At 36.2% G+C, this 14,675-nt stretch overlaps 1 long non-coding RNA gene across 2 annotated transcripts; it reads left to right on the top strand.

Moving 5' to 3' along the window:
- Nucleotides 1-1,706: 1,706 nt before the first annotated feature.
- Nucleotides 1,707-3,110, top strand: LOC136843553 (uncharacterized). 2 transcript variants are annotated; one of them, XR_010854571.1, is made up of 4 exons: nucleotides 1,707-1,831; nucleotides 2,074-2,228; nucleotides 2,651-2,753; nucleotides 2,910-3,110. It is a non-coding gene; the product is annotated as an uncharacterized lncRNA (long non-coding RNA). The 2 variants fall into 2 exon arrangements; XR_010854570.1 differs by having other exon boundaries at nucleotides 2,074-2,753.
- The last annotated feature ends 11,565 nt before the right edge of the window (nucleotides 3,111-14,675 follow it).

The following is a 14,675-nucleotide window of genomic DNA, read 5'->3' as shown; positions in this document are numbered from 1 at the left end:
CAGCCCCGTCACCTTTGGTCCTATAGCAGCAAACGACTGTTTCTTCATCAGTCAAAAGGTTTATAAGCTGAAGGATGAAGTTGCTCTCTCTCTCATTATATATATAATAATATATGTATATATATTATATTATATATGTATATATATATATTATATATATATATCATTGTATCTGAACAAAAGGCCCAGGTTCGAACGATTGCTGGGGCAGACACACTTTTCAATTTAGAATGCCCTTTTGATTTTTGACTATGTTGGGATTTTGTTAGCCCACAAAACAGGAATAAAATAAAACGATGGTATTAGACGGTTTATAAAATCAAGGATAATAAAAAGTAGATATATACTGATAAAATCTTATGTGGGTAACTACAGAAAAATATTAACATTGAAATACATAGATTATTTGTAAAATGTACATGATAAAATATTTGTCAACACAAATGGTACGATAAAATATTATTTGTTAATTTTTGGTAAAGTTAAGTGAACTTCGATCAAATTCTGATTATAATACTGTTAAAAATGTTAAGTGCTGGGAATAATTTTGGTTCAGGAATTGTGAGCATAAGAAATTTATGCGTATAATGGAAACAACAGTTTTATATATATATATATATATATATATTAGACTTGATACTTTAGTATAACAAATTTTGCGTATACAGTATTAGTAGCAAAACTTTATTAGACATACCTACATACATACATACACACACACAATATAAATATATATATATATATATATATATATATATATATATATATATATATATATATTATATATACAGTATATATACATGACTAAAGCCAAGAGGCTGGCATCGAACGCGTGTACGTCCTGAACGTTATCGTTTGAATCAAGAAAAGCCACTGGATCTCAGCCTTCTAAAGTAAATATCCTATACCCTTCAGTGTGTGGGACGTCTTTGAAATAAGGCCTAGTTAGAAAGTGACCTATGGCTTCACTGCATCTCGCTTTAATGAAATTATAGATCCTGTTAAAAGAAATGTTCTATGTATTTATGAAATGTTTTTAATTGATTTTATTCTTGGTGTTGATAAATGTTTGTTTGGTAATTTTTAAACTTTGAAAAGCTTGCAATGAGACCATATGGATTCAGCAAAAACAAGATTTATTTGGAATTATGTTATAGGTTACAAACCTCGAAAGCGTATCTAAAGGATTATGATGTATTTGTGATTTGGAATGAAAAGAAGGAAGAAACCTATAACACGGAGAAAACAGCAGAACCAAGTCATGCTAATTTCATTGCAAAGGACTATTGTAATTATTGTATGTAGATTATAAAAAAAAAGTGGACTTGTACATACGTATAAAGGATCATTGTTGGGGATTCTTAGAGTGTAGGATAGCCAGCTTGCGTCAGTTCGACACTGTATATGTGTATTATATATTTTGAAAATTAAGACGCTTCCTCTATGTTAGAAGAATTCTAACAAAAAGCAAATTTAACAAATAAGAAAATATAGCATGATTGGCTGTAAAATGGTTTCAGTTCGGTAATTCATAAACGTTTCTTGGAGAATACAAAGGCAAAAGGTAAATAAATAAAAAAAGTACTAATTCCGTGGAGCAACAAGAGGCTTTTGGCCTGATTCTTGCCACGGAGAACCGAGCTACAGCGCTACTCGGGTAACGTTGGTCCTTGGTAGTTGTTCCGGGTGCTGCGCATCCTTGGTGGCCGACGTTTGCCTTCGTCGGAGGTAGTTTGGGAACGCCGGATAATTTCCATGTCGACTGGCCGACGGTGTGGTGAGCGAAAACGTGGCTTTTGTTTTTTGGCCGACGTTGTGTATTATCATGATCGTAAGTTATCGCTATTGTAAGGTTAATGGTTGTAAAATTAGTTTTCTTGAGTACTGTTTTGTTTTACTTAATGGATGTATTTTGTACTTCTGATTTTGGGTCAATTTTCTTGTGGTTTTAAGTAACTTTTGATTCGAAATTACGCTGACTCCTAATTTGATGTTAACCCCATGGTAGATGGAGAATCTATTACGCGAAGGTAATGTAATGAAGCATAATTAAATGTTGACTTGCTATTTCAGATGTTGGTGTTTGTGCGTTCTCTAGTGATACCTAACAGCAATGGGTACTCTCAAACTAACAAAATGTTAATCTGTTTGTCCGATGGAGTGTTGAACAGCTTTGCACCGCTTCAGTTTTAGAGAGGATAGGTAAATAGAGAAGATGGAAGTAAACGGTGAGTATTACGCTGTTTGTGTAAAACAAAACAAACTTTTTTATCCTCCACTCCTTTGGGGGCGGTGCCCCTGAAGGGGTGGAGGTACTCCCTTGGAACTTAATTATGGTAGGACGGAAGTCCTGCCATAATAAGTTGCTGGGAGGCTTTTTTTTTTTTTTACCAAACTTTAAATTTTTACTAAACTGAGTCAGTAAGCCAGTTTTTGAGTCAGTAAGCCAGTTTTTGAGTCAGTAAGCCAGTTTTTGAGTCAGTAAGCCAGTTTTTGAGTCAGTAAGCCAGTTTTTGAGTCAGTAAGCCAGTTTTTGAGTCAGTAAGCCAGTTTTTGAGTCAGTAAGCCAGTTTTTGAGTCAGTAAGCCAGTTTTTGAGTCAGTAAAATATCCTTATACTTGCTGGGTTCTGTAGTACTTCTGCTTTTCAGGCTGATCCCTAGATGTGGTGTGAGCTGTTTGATTTCTAACTATAATCATCGCAGTTTTTACTCTTGCCCGAATTAAAGCAGTGGAATTAACACCTTCTGGAAGGTAATTAAGCTTTTATAAGTTATTTAATTTAATGAATCTTGCTTGAGATGGATTCTTTTAAAACTCTCGTTTTAAGGTTATCCTTTATGGGTGAAGCATTAGGTTTTCGTAGTTAAATCTGCTCTGAACAGTTTTTTACGCTAATGCCTCTTCCAGGTTTGTTTGGCTGGTCTCGTTTTTCTCAGAGGGCGTTATCTCTTCGCTGGTCTTGGGTTCATGGACTAATAGAAACTTAGTAAGTCTGCAGCCGGAAACTTCAGATGCAGTTGTGGTGTGTCTTCTAATTTTGTCTTAGTTTTCCTTCTGTTTTTCGAAACTGTGTTGAAGAGATTTAATAACAAACTGGCTTTGTAAAACTATGGTAAATTCTCTATCCTTAATGTATTGTGTACAGTTGTTTGGACGTAAGGAAAATAGTAAACCGGCCGGTAAATTGGTGGACTTAAGGGTTAAATTTTGTATTTGTCAGCATGGACAAGTAATCGAATGTAATTTAAGACCCAAAAGTTAGGGTCCTCTTTAACGTGTTAAGACAATGCAAAAGCTGAATTTGGAGGCCTAGGGTCCTCTTCAAGGTGTTGAGACTAAACAAAATCTGAATTTGGACGGGCACTATAACTACGTACTGAATATTTTTATGAATTTTATGAATATTAGGTTTATATGTAACTGCTGGAGTAGCAGTTTGGCACAGTGACCGTAATAAAAATTTTACTTAAATGCAATGAACTGTTAACACTAACTATATGTAACTGCTGGAGTAGCAGTTTGGCACAGTGACCGTAATAAAAATTTTACTTAAATGCAATGAACTGTTAACACTAACTATTGGAAGTGACTTAAACTTTGGTCATGTAAAATTTTAGTTGGAAAAGCTAACTGAAAATTAAAGATGGTAAAGTAGCACACTAAAACTAGATACTGAAGTATCAAGAACATGTGCAAAGTCAGTTTTTGACATAGGTGAGTGATGGATATTGATTATAGTTGCTTCGACTCTAGTTCTACTGGAAATGACTTAAAAGCTTTTGGTCATAAAACTTTAGTTCTTGGAAAACCAACTGCAAACTCAAAATAGTAAAGTAGCACGCTAAAACAAGTCACTAAAACGAGATAGTATCAAAAACCTGTGCAAAATGTGTTTTTCACAGTGAGTGATGGATATTGAGTAACTGGTATAGTTGCTTAGACTAGTTCTGGCAAGTAATCATCTTGGCTGCGCTTCGCTTGTTTAAGTTTGATAATGTCCAATATATGGACATCTTGTGGAAGTAGGAAGGTGGGTAAGCACTATTACAGCGGTATCAAAATTTTTTGAGTTACACTGCGGATGAGTATGTAACTGTTTAGTTGGTGTGTGGCCTACTTGTACGAAACGTCAAGTAATAGGCAGTTTCACGTAGTTGAAGCACTTGCTTATGACAGAATACAAAGGGAACCTCTTTAAGTTAAATTTCGGCTCATATTTTCTTTGCAAGATAATTTTGAGGATACTGGGAAAATTAGATTTTACGTTGTTACATATTGGATTGTTTATGTAAACACCGCCATTGTTACTAAAGTTCAAGCCGCCCTGCTAGAAAATGAAAGTACTAAATATTTTCACTGGACAGGGTTACTTAAAAAGAAAACGAAATAATAGTAACTTTTAAGTCGGTAGGTGCAAACAGGTTTCAAGTCTTCAAAAAGTAAAACTTCCTTGGACATTTAGTTAAAACCACGGTACAGCAGTGTAACGGTGTTACTAGGGGGAATCTTATGTATTAGCTTCAGGATCTTTGTAACTTAGTGAAATGAAAAGATGTATTCAATATAAACGCTTATTTATTAAGCAGTTAGTCACCTGACTTATTTTGTGTATCGCACTTTTGGGGATCTATGTAGTGACTCAAGGATTCTCGTAATCTACGAAATCGATGGTAATTTTATAACTATGTATGTAGTGTATGTAATAGGCTCATAAACAGATCCCCCATGTACGTTTAGTAATCGGCAGTGTTTCTTGCCAGTGACCACATCAGGATATCTAAAAATGTGAAATTTAGAACTCAGTGTGCATAATTAAAATAAGCAGATACAGATGGAAATTAAAAACTGGAAAATCAGGTACACGAGCATTCAATTAAATTTAAATGCATTTTCACATTCTAAAACCAATGATGTCGACTGGAAGCCGTTAGAGGGTACTGTCGAGTGTATGAGACACTTGAATACCAATCCAGTTACCTGGTGATGAAAAGGGTTAGCTTTAAGTGCCATTACGAGAACAGCTTGCGCAGGAGTGAGGGAAATTCCCAGTGAATGGTTGGTTAGCAAAGGGATCATGTAAAAAAAAAAAAAAAAATGCTACTGACTGACAAGACGGACCGACCATCTTGATGAGATCATAATATGGGTAGATATAAGTAATTGGTACACGGCAGGTATTTGGCGAGAAATGGCAGTTCTTATAGTATTTTGGTTGCTTATTTACAATTTAAGTTTTTTTGGGGGGTCGGCTGTAATTAACCCCTGAAGTCCATCCAACAAGGGGTTTCCATACGCGATCTTCACAAGACAGAGCACGGCTACGTTTGTTTCGAACGGTTCATATCCCGTCCGGCAAGTGCAATAACTTGTTGACGTTCGGGTACCGGCGCCCCCGGGCCAGTACTAAACACGGCGAAGGGACATTCCATTTGGCCGACAACAAACAAATGCACCGCCAGTGTCAGAAGCCCTAGCAGTGTAGACAAAACCAGTTTCCAAGGTACTGCACTTGCCGGACAGGATATGAACCGTTCGAAACAGACTTAGGCTAAGGCCCCACCGGATCCGGCGCGTGCATCTGCGTGCGTCCAACACGGCTACGCGTTTTGTACGTCTTGATCAACTGCCATAATTCAAATATGAGTGGCCCCATAGAGCGCATGCGCGTGGGTGGCGTCAGGTGCGTTGCCGGGCTGCACGCGCAACGAACAAAACATTTTGTTTTTAGCCGCAGTAAGACGCGCGTCTCCGAGCAGGGGTCCACATGAAGGAAGAATTAATTACCGCTGTGTACCGGCGACAGCCAATATGGGATCCCAGACATCGCCATCATAAAGATCGGAATGTGATCCAGAAACTGTGGATGGAGATTGGTTTAGAACTGGAAGTTAATGATATCAGTAAGTATTTAATATACCCTTTATTGGAATATAAATTGATACATTTATGAGCAAGAACACTTTACTTTTCCATGCTATTAAATAAACAAGACAAGCCTAAACTCTAGTATACTGGTATATACTAAAAATCATAAAATATGGATACAATTTGGAAATTACAGCAAACAGGTTCGAGAACATTACATAGACCTATCACAACAGCAGCCGAGCCAGACACCATCTACCTTGCCGCACTCAAACGTAGACCTACAACAATCAGCTCAATTTTGAGTTTTAATCAAGTGTTATAATTTGCAGTTATAATAAAGGATTCAAATAGTTTTTTGTTTTTATATTTTAGTGGATACATTTATGTGAATACCTTTGTTTCAGAATTTTTGTATCTAGTGTTCAGTTCACACAATCTACACGTCTGATTTTTTTTTATTAAATAAAGCAAAGTGCAACTTTACAAATTTCAAAATCAGTAATCCTTACCTGAGAGTTAATACAAGTCTCTTCCGTTGATATTGATCTCCTGTAGTTGGTATCACATTTTAATATTCTAGACATAATGCCCTCGTGAATGAAGTCAAATGTTTCTGGCGACATCCGACAATATTCAAAAAACTTGTCTCGGTGCCGTCTTAACTTATGAAAGTGTGTTTCATATTCTCCACTCTTTCCTCGTTCTAAATTTATGAGTCCAAATTTTACTATTCTTCAACACTTCTAATCTGGTTGACAGTAATGAGTCTTAGAGCAAAAACTCGCATGCTCCCTCCATGACGGCAAGTGCTGCTGAATTGTCCGTCTTGTAACCGTCACTCGCTTGTCTGGTTGGGCCATACACGCAGAAGACGGACACGCTAATAGACGGACGAGGCTGCTTTGGCAGCCTTGGATGCACGCGCCGGATCCGGTGGGGCCATAGCCGTGCTCTGTCTTGTGAAGATCGCTTATGGAAACCCCTTGTTGGATGGACTTAGGGTTTAATTACAGGTTAATTACAGCCGACCCCCCCAAAAATAACGTTAAATTGTAAATAAGCAACCAAAATACTATAAGAAACTGCTATTTCTCGTTAAATATCCACCGTGTATCTATTACTTAGAAATATAGTGATCAGATTTGAAGTACCGGTACTCCAAACAAGACTTCCATGTGGGTATATGAATCCAATAAAGGATGACCATGGAAGTGCCGTTTGCATTAGGGAAACTGGCTTTGCAGTGAAAATATCTTTGAAAATCAATGTAAAAAGTATCTTACTATTAAACATGTTTTCTGTTTAGTAGTTTTAACAAGATACTGCCATTGACTTTTGAATCTTGGGATCGCCGGTAAAACAGAAGGGGATTTGTGACTGAATCGTTTCTCTGTTTAGCAAAATTAATGATAAATCATTTTTTACTTTCAGATCGTGGAATCTACAATAGAGCTGCGGGGGAGGCAGAGGAATTTTGTTCATTTCCGAAGAAGGGAAAGGTGAGTTCTCTATATTTGAATATCATATTTGAAGTTTATTTTATAATTTCCCTTCCAGATAATATGCCAGTTTGAAATCTTTATTTCTCGTTGCTATAAGCTCTTCTGTTCGTGCTCAAATGGTTGGTTTAGATTTATTATTGTTCCTTTCATTTGATGTTGAAAAGGGTTAGGTTATATTAAATGTTATTTTCGTTAAATTCTAATATTGAAGTTTTTAATTATTTCGGGCGAAATCGAACTGTACTTAATTAAAAGAAACCTAAGGTGCTGTTTTCAAATACTCAATGCCCTTTACGGTGATGCCTGTATGAAATAATAATTCTGTCACTAACTCTTGTGTCCGGATGTAGGTCTAAGGCAAAGTTCCTCATTCCAGAGTTCAGTGAACCATCCTTTAGGTCTATTTATCTCGGCAACATTGCACTTGTGCAGGATATAGCAGTGCGCTGTGTAGCAGTATTTCCTATTTACCATCAGAGTTATTGTGCATATAAATGCAACGGAATTTTGTTTCAAAAGTTTTTAGAAAATACTATAAAGTGTATGGATTTGGATTCTATCTCAACCCCAATAGTGACGACTCTTTTTATTACTGCATCATGAAATAAATGTGCTTGCTATCATCCCTTGATCCCCTTAGGTCAGGGGATATGCATATTTTGTTATCACTGTGGACTTTGATACAAAGCACAGAACGGGTCTTGTAATTCAACGTCAAGTCGACTCTGGAATTCTGCCAGTCTTGATTATCTGTAGCTGAAAAGGAATCGAAGTACTGTACTAGCCATGTTCTGGATATGGGTTTAAGAGATAATACAATCGTATCTCTTAAACCCTTATCCAGAACATGGCTAGTATAGTACTTGGATTCCTTTTCGTAGTTGAGGCCATATAGTCAGTGATTTTGTTGGTTACCCTATTATTCCCTTTTAGATGCCTATTGAAGTGGTATAGTGCAAGACCATGATATCTGTATCATGCCAAAACATTCAAGGGTCTTCCAACAAAGTCAGCTGCCGCTATGCTCTTGTTTCATAGTCATATCATCAGTTTCCTCATGCTCTTGAACACGACATTGTGGACGGATGTATGATATTTAGGGCAAAAGCCCAGGCACTGGGGCCAAGAAGGCTATTCAGCGCACACATGACATTGTGGCCTCCCATATACAAGCTACTTCTCCCTGTTTCCCTGATTAACATGATGTCCTATGAATAGTTCCTGAATTTTATTCTGGCTTGAAGCCCAGGTTTCCACGTTAACATGAAGAGGTGTACTTGGAATGTTAGTTGTACATCAATAGGACCAACTTTTTTTCTTTTATACACTGTCCCCAGTGCTTTAGACGTTACGCTTCATAATTAAAACCATGACCTTTGAAGTACACTGTTGTTCATCCACACCCCTTTTTCTGTTCATTATGGAATAAAAGGACTTTTATATGACATGCTGTTCCAAACGTATTATTCTCTACCCAATTACGTTTCTAAAGTTTTCTGATATTCAAGTTATGTTGTCATCAATTAAAACAAAACTGCCCAACAATTGTTTCTCTAAGTTTCGCAATTATTGCGTTAAAGCTACTTACTCTCCTTTCTATGAATTCTTGTCGTTCTAGTGATTCCACTTTTTATCGTGTTTCGCTGATATTCTCATCATAACTTCTTTAAAAACCCTTAAAACAATGCCTAATTTTTCGTCAGCATTAACTTACATCCTCTCAGCCATTTCATCTTGCATTAGGTGGCAATGAATAGATCTAAAACGATCTAATTCAACTTCATAGTTTACTCATTTAGACTGAAGACCAACATCCAGCCACTAATAACAACTAAAGACACTGTCACAAACACTTTTTTTCAGCCTCTTGTGATGGCCTGCTGGCACTAAAGGAACCAACTGGTGCTAGTGCTGTCGCGTGGGCTGAATGATTACTCCACTAAACAGGCACATGTTACTTTGCAGAGCAGTCAGGATGCGTTATACTAGTAATAAACTAGTATTATCAATAGATTCATCTCTAACAATGATTTCCACATAGGGCACCGGGAAGCTTTCCATCGATTTAGCTTAAAAAGTCTGGCTTAGGGTACGCTAAAATTATATATTGTTCCTTGTTTATAAATTTACTTGGGGATTATTCACTTGAGACATATAAAGCAACATAACTCTAATGGATTGACTGTATTGATTCAAATTGTATTGATGACATTGGACAGGATATTCCTCCCACGCAAGCTAAGAGACCGTTCTTGGGTTGCAAGGCCACACACATTGGTGTTGCACTTTTGCATCACAATTTGATACTCTGGGTAAACTCTACCAACAATATGCTAGGGATGAAAGAAAATGTCCCTTTGGGAAAGCAAAAAAAAAAAAAAAAAAAAAAAAAAAACTAGTTGTCAGAAGTCTAACTACTCAGTGGAATGATAATTGAGTGTTTTAAAGTAGGCTGTCATTTGAAAGGAAGTTTAGAGTATACTTAGAAAGCACTACAAAAATGAAAATATGTTATTGTTGCAACCTATGTGGGAAATTTTGTATCACTCAATGGGAAGATTGAAAGAATTTAGCCTACTTTATAAATTACAAGGGCTTCCACTGAACGTCTTCGGTAATAAGGTAAACAGTCAAGGACGGGCTGTTCAGCGCACAACTCTTCCGTGCACGTGAGTGTGTTCAGACTTGTGCTAGAAAGTCCAAAGGATTAATAAATAGCTTGGTAAACCTAAGTAAATAAATTCAGGTAAAAGTAAATTTTATGTAAGTTCAATTACACTATGAGGGACTCAGAGTAAATTAATCAAGGCCATAAATATTCTAGGCAAGTTCAGTTAGGCCAAAGAATTCAAGTTAAGTTTCGACCAGGTTCAAGTCGGAGCAAATTGAGTACCAAAATCAATGGTAAATATGCAAGCAGTCCTAATTTGGGCTAAATACTCTATTACGCCCATGTAATTATGTAAATCCATGTAAAATTGTTCAGTCTAGGCCTATGTACAATTAATTCTCATTAGCTCCAATATTGTAACAGTCTAATTAAGTAAACACCACTATTAATGAATAACGCAAGGAAAACAGTTACCTTCTTTAAAACAAGTAAAACGTTAACTGTCGAAGCTGCTTCCTATCGAACGACTGTGAACGAATCGTCTGACCGAGGCAATCATCTAACATTTTATACTCTAGGAATCGTATATCCACCTGCATTCAAGTCTGCCTACGTTTAAACATACTGATCTTAATCTACCCCTGAACTGAAACAAATCCTACCTATTAGGTTAGTAAACACCAATGACATAGTTATGTTCCAGGAAATAAAGTTGTACATTGATAAAATCCATGCCACTTACTAACATGGGCTCCAACGACAGAGCGAACAGATGACCGCTTCAATTCTTTGGTTGTATCTCGACAGATAAGGACTTGGAAAGGATATGGGGGTTAGGATGGTTAAACCACGATAAGGAGGACATACAAACCAAATCTCTTATGTGTTATCGAGTTTATAACACGACACTAAACAAATTATACTTTGAAGTCGAAGTTAACTCGTGTATGTATCTGTCTACCACGCTGCCTGAATTTACAGTATCGCCAAACCATTCCGGGCCGGACCCGCGAAACAAAAAATAAATTGCCAGGTAAACGGTTCTTCATCACTCACTAAATTAATTTCTTTACTGATTTGAAAGAATAGTTAAATCTCTATATTTATTAGATTAATCTAACAGTATTGTAAAAGTAATAAAATCTTAAAATGCTAAGTCAAAATAATCGAAGCATATAGAATGCATAACAATTCTGCTAGGCTCACTAAAGAGAACGGAGTGTAGTTATTCGTACCCCTTAGCAGTGACTTTGTTAAAGTTAGAAAGTTAATATTATTATGTACAAATAAATTTACAACACGGAGTGTAGTTATTCGTAACGCTTAGCAGTGACTTTGTTAAAGTTAGAAAGTTGATATTATTATGTACAAATAAATTTCCAACACCCTATATGCATAATAACTCTAGAACAAGCACAGAATTATATGGTATCGGCTCATCATGTGAAATAAATATTCATTGCTTTTTATGTAATCTGAATGATATATTGTGCGGAATTTATGACAATGAAATGCTGATGTTTTTCATCAGGAATAAATCTTCCCTCTATCTGCTTAGATTTATCGAGCCTGTAGGGTTTCGAATAAACCTATAGTAAACAGTTCATCTCGTGAGAATAGCCTGACAGTTATCAGGAAAAGACTCACCACCGAGAGACTTTTTAACCCTAAAAACAAGGGATTAGTTTTGTTTTGATCTTAGTATAAATCATCAGTTTCCTATAGTTAGAAGCAGGGAGTGATAGCAGACGGACTTCATCGAGAGATGAAAGATTTTAACTTGGTTCTTTAAAGCAAGGTTTAGTGATTATTTGTTGGGTCAATAGTTTTATTTGCTGGGTTTATAACCTCTGCAAAATTTTATCTTGGGAATTGCGTAAAAAAAAAATCGGTAGTTTAAAACGGTAATGGAACAAGTTTGTACTTAATTTATCATTTCAAATCCATATAAATGAACAATGTTAGCCAACGCCATATTTCTGAAGTCCTACATAGGAGGGAATAACATACAGGTTTTACAATAATGGGAGTTTTTATTAATTTTCTACACCTGTCATGTTAATAGGAGCTAGTCATAAGTCTTCATGATTTTTCAGATGGTAATATTTAGAATACATTAGCTAATTAAGGTATTCGTTGTTATCACACAATTAAAGGTCGTTTCAACAATGCAAATACCGGCCTCAATTGAGGCAGGAACAATTTAGCAAATATTAAGGTAATTGTGTAAGGAATGTTCACAACACCAGTAGTGATGCACATGCATTTATTGTCTGGTAAGGATTACTGTCCTGAATTTTGTATCTAAAATAATCTTGTCAGGTTTTTGACACCTTTAAATCTATACTTTGTGCAACAAATGCCTTAATTCAGTTGTGACTGGCCAGCAGCGAGGGTTTTCTTAGTAAAACTTTCAGTCTCTTGATTCTGTCGGGCTCTGAACAAAATCCTATTCATATTGTTTGTAACATAATGTGTCTAGACTTAGGAAACGTTACGAGGCTTAGGGCCTTCTTCATGTGAGGGAAGAGTATGTAAACTCATGGGGCTTTCTTAATTAATTATATTTACATAATAAACACAGATCAGAAGAATGACGAATTACTGGGCAGATAATAATAAGGTCCTGCTAAACGAATGAATCCTACACAGGATAAATATTCTACACCGATGATGTCTTCATAACAGGAACATCGCAGATGGGTAGATTAAGGGGTGGCATAAGGCCACTGCACATGGGATAGAGCCAAGAGTGGTTCCACAGCCAAGGCCGATCTGCAAGAGATGCAAGACAGTTACTTGCAAGAATAATAATATGCTCAAAGGGAACTGAGGAAATGCACTAGTGGTGCCAAATAAGTCAGTTCACCAATGGTTGCACAATTATGTTAACACTTAATACTCCAGCACACAGTACTGAAGGTGAATGCACAATGGAAATAGAAAATAAATCAGACAGAGAAATAACAGGATCGTGACTGACTAAGAAACCTTATTGTGGTACATTACCTTCGTCAGGGTGGAGGTGGAGGGAGGAAAATGAAGGGATGCCACGACAAAAGTGTACTGGTCCGAACCTCGGCGTTGAGCACGTGGAGGGTACAAGGGACAGCAAAAGTAAGGACATCTGTCCTTAGTGGAGTTCTGAGCGCTTCTCGCTCTGACTGCTGTTTCATGGTCATTTATAACCTTGGAGGAATGATGCCTGGGCATCATCGTAGATGGCGTAGAAGTCAATCTCCACCTCATGTTCTATTGCATTGTGCACGTGGGGCATTCTCGAGTGCCAGGGCAGCCAGACATTCTCTTTTTTGGCTCCTCACTCTCCGGTTGTCCAACGCTGGTGAGGAATTTGCACCTGCAGAGGCTGCACCTAGAAATCAGGATCCTCAGGCAGTCATTTTGAACAGAAAGAAGGATTAAAAGCTTAACCACATGTAGGGAATGGAGGAGATAATTGATGAAGGGGTGAATGAAACCCACAGTTCTTTCATTTAAAAAGTAATTGAAATTAATTTAATTCTTTTATCTGTTACGTTACTATGGTAAAAGCGGGTGAGGTTGCTTGAAAGAAGTTTCCTTCGTTGCAATATATATATATATATATATATATATATATATATATATATATATATATATATATTATACATATACTATTATATATATGATTGTATGGTTATGTGATTACATTTGTGCATGTGTCTGTGTGTGTTATACATGTATGTGTATATGTGTATATATATATATATATATATATATATATATATATATATATATATATATATATATACATGCATTTATATATATATATATATATATATATATATATATATATATATATATATATATGTTTATATATATATATACACATATATATATATATATATATAATATATATAAATATTTTATGTTAAAACAGAATATACCTGTGAAATATTTTATGTTAAACAGAATTCCATCTGATAAAAGGAGCCCATAAAAATGCCAAAATGTAGAAAGTTAATGCTATATTTCAGACAACAACTGTCTCCCTCTTCAGGCAGGTAATGAATGAGATAAGAGTTACAGAAAAGCGGTATTTATATCAAGAGATTCAGAAGTCAGCCGTTACGTCACTCCAGTTGACAGTTTCTCCTTAATTTTCTTAATCGCCTGTTGGAGGAAGATTTTATCTATAATATCTGACTCCCAAGCTCCTTTTGAGATGTTCATCGTATTTCTTTATTTAATCAATGCTGAATCTACCATCTGGCTTTTGAACTAACAATTGCTGCTGTAAATTATATGTGACAAATTCCAGTTTATTCTGTGATTATGGTTATTTATTTGGTTAAAAATAGCTGAGCGCTGTTGGCCAAACCTAACTGAATGTTTATGTTGTATTAATCTCTGGGGGAGTGATTTACCTGTAAAACCGATGTAGGATTGGTCACAGTCGAGGGAAGGAATTTCGTATACTCCATTGTCCTTGGGGACTTGGGTTTTGTTGGATGTTAATCAGGGATTTGGCTAAGGTATTTAGGTAGGTAAAAGCAAAAGGATTAGAGTTTCTAAGGCTCTGTGTCAACATCTTAATTCTGTCCAGGTTTTGGATTTTTAGTTTATTGTTGGGCGTCTCTCTAGTCTTGTTTGGAGGGGGACAATAGAAGATTATGTTAGCTTTATGGATCACTTTCTCAATTATATATTCAG

The sequence above is a fragment of the Macrobrachium rosenbergii genome, chromosome 11 (assembly GCF_040412425.1).
Source record: "Macrobrachium rosenbergii isolate ZJJX-2024 chromosome 11, ASM4041242v1, whole genome shotgun sequence".
Taxonomy (NCBI): Eukaryota; Metazoa; Arthropoda; class Malacostraca; order Decapoda; family Palaemonidae; genus Macrobrachium; species Macrobrachium rosenbergii.
Note: the sequence above shows the minus strand (reverse complement) of the source record. Positions and strands in the feature narration are given on the sequence as shown.